We start from the raw sequence: 2,882 nt of genomic DNA on the forward strand, positions 1-2,882 counted from the left end.
CAGAGATCCGCCTGCCTCTGCCTCCCGAGTGCTGGGATTGAAGGCGTGCGCCACCATCGCCCGGCTATTTTATGGTTTATTATGCCGAGGAACAGCACTATGTATTCTAAAACTGGGGGAATTGCCAAACCATAGCTTAGTTGAGAAAGTCTCATTTCACCCTAATAGCCCACAGCTCACTCTAGTGGGATCTCCGTGGATGTCCAGTGTGACTCTCTCAATCTACAGATACTGTCTGTAAACCCCGAGGGGTTCAGTTATCCCTCTAAAACTTTTTATTATTTCTGTGAGAATTTCCTGAAGAAGATGTTTCACTTTGCATGAGACAGGAAGCCACTGGGGGGATTTCTAGCAAAGATGTAATGAAACTGAAAACGGCAGAAATCAGTGACCCTTACAGAAAAACGGGAAAGTGCCGGAGAGAATGTGGGACCTGGGGAAATTTTAAGCGTAGTCATTTCTGCCAGTGTGTCTCTATAATTTTACTTTAAGGAGGTATCTCCAGACCAAAAGACAAAAGAAACATCGAATATTTTATTTAAATAGAGTTGAATAAATCTAGAGATTAATCACGCACACATGCACATACATGCACACATGCACACACGCAAGCACATGCGCCATGGAATGCCTGGAAAATGAGGCAGTCTTCAAGGAAACGGTGGTCAAATAACAGGGCTTTGAAAACAAAGAACCTGGTGCCAGCAGCAGACTCAGAAGTGCCTTGATCTGAACCAGCTCCATTCAGTTTTGTTTGCTCCCAGTCTTTGCAAATTTAACCCAGAATTCAAAGTCCTGAGGGGGGATGGGTCCCTAGCTTCACCAGGGCCAGGCACCTATAATCTCTGGAGTAAGGTATCATGTCTCCAAAGACTGCACAAAGTCAATGAGAGATAATCCCTTTGTGTTAGTTAATTTGGCATGGCTGTGACCAAAATACATTTCTGCCTCTGATCAAGATATTTATACATTGCTTACATTTGGATGTCATTGTCCTCATTTATTGCACAGTTGTTTATTGTCTTAGTCTTTAAGTTATATAGATATTAAAAATTATAGATCAATAGTCATCTATGTTTGTCATATTATAGTTAGACTAATCAGGTTCTTTAGATACATAGAGATTATATTCTGTATAGATAGATAATCTTCAACCACTTCAAAGAGCTGTAGAAAATGGCATTCAAATAACTTAGAGTTCTGTTAAAGTGAGACACAACTGCTCCTGACAACACAGATCTATTCCAGAGAGAATGTTGAGCACCGAAGACACTCCACTTGGAGCTTGTTTTCTTCTTGGCAAAACTGGCCTTTGGGCAGGGAACTGCCCATACCTCATCCACTGACAAAATACTTAGTATCCAAAAATGGATAAGCAGGACTGTCAAATCTTGCCAAGACAGGGTAAGATGGTTTTGAAAAATTTCTTGCCTTTAAAAATAGTCTGTCAGTTATTTTAGGTTTTAGCCAAAGTTGGCTTTGGGTGATTGTCCAGGTAACCAGTTATCTGTCATTTGTTGCATGTTTTGGAAGCTGCTTGATTGCACGTCCTACTCACTCAAGTAACATTATTTCCCTTCTTGGATCTTCGATGGGGTTGAAGACTAGATAAGTGTAGTTACTTTCCTCTCATGACTTGGCCAAGTTATTTATTATACAAGACCTAAGCTAGTTAGAATAGGATATTAGTTCTTATTGTATATAATCTTGTATTAGGTTTAGAACTCTCTTATTTAAACAAAAAGGCTCCGGGAGGTGCTGCAAAAAGGTTTACCCGCCTACTTGGGCGTGGCCTATTTACCCGGATACAGAAGCACATCCGGCCCCTTCTCTCCTCCCCCACCTTGTTCCCATTTGCCCCTTAAGCTTGTTTTGGATACGATCTCCATCCTCCGTTCAAGCATAACTATAAATAACTATCTATCTCTCAGTTTTGAGCCAGTGTGAGATTTCTTTTAAGCACCCGATATCTCTGCCTTCAGGAGATCTTTCCATTTTCTGGTTTCTTCTTCAATTTCTTTCTTCAAAGACTTAAAATTCTTGTAATACAGTTTGGTGAGAGTTATCCCACGATATTTTATGTTGTCTGTGGCTATTGTGAAGGAGGATGTTTCTCTGATTTTCTTCACAGCCCATTTATAATCTGTATAAAGGAGAGCTACTCATTTTTACTTAATCTTGTATACTGCTACATTACTGAAGATGAAACTTGACTTTCCGAATTACATTCGCCACATTTCAACTGCACAGTAGCTACCCTGTACCGGGCAGCACATATACCGCGCATTTTTGTTGCCAAAGAAAGTTCTTTTGTATTGTGCTGTTTTGTGAAGTATTAGTTGTGAATCACTATTTACCCTTTTAGTTTATAAATGTATGCCTGTCGTTTTAAAAATATACCCCCATCTCAAGTGTGTAATCAATGTAGACAGAGTATATACTATTATTTGCATCTTATATTTGGGGAAACTGAGGTCCAGTTGAACAAGTAGCACTAATAATTGCCCAGGTGTAACAAGTTTTCTTGTCAGACCACCAGCTCACAATAATGACATAAGGACTTATTTTTTATTATTAGCTTAGGTTTTCCCCCAACTAGATAATATAACTTAAATTAACCTGTTTCTAGTCATCTATGCTCTGTCCCGTGACTAGGTTATCTCTACTCTATATTGTATGTCCAACCTCTTCAGTGTCTCCCAGGAGACTCTCTGGTGACTCTGCCATTCTTCTGTTCTCTCTCTCTCTCTCTCTCTCTCTCTCTCTCTCTCTCTCTCTCTCTCTCTCTATGAATTTCTTCCCAAACTCTCTCAGTTTTTATGTGGATGTATTGGCCCCACACTGGTACACCAATTTGTAGGCAAAGACTGCTTGTTCATTTC

This window comes from Microtus ochrogaster, linkage group LG7_11, assembly GCF_000317375.1.
Source record: "Microtus ochrogaster isolate Prairie Vole_2 linkage group LG7_11, MicOch1.0, whole genome shotgun sequence".
NCBI lineage: Eukaryota > Metazoa > Chordata > Mammalia > Rodentia > Cricetidae > Microtus > Microtus ochrogaster.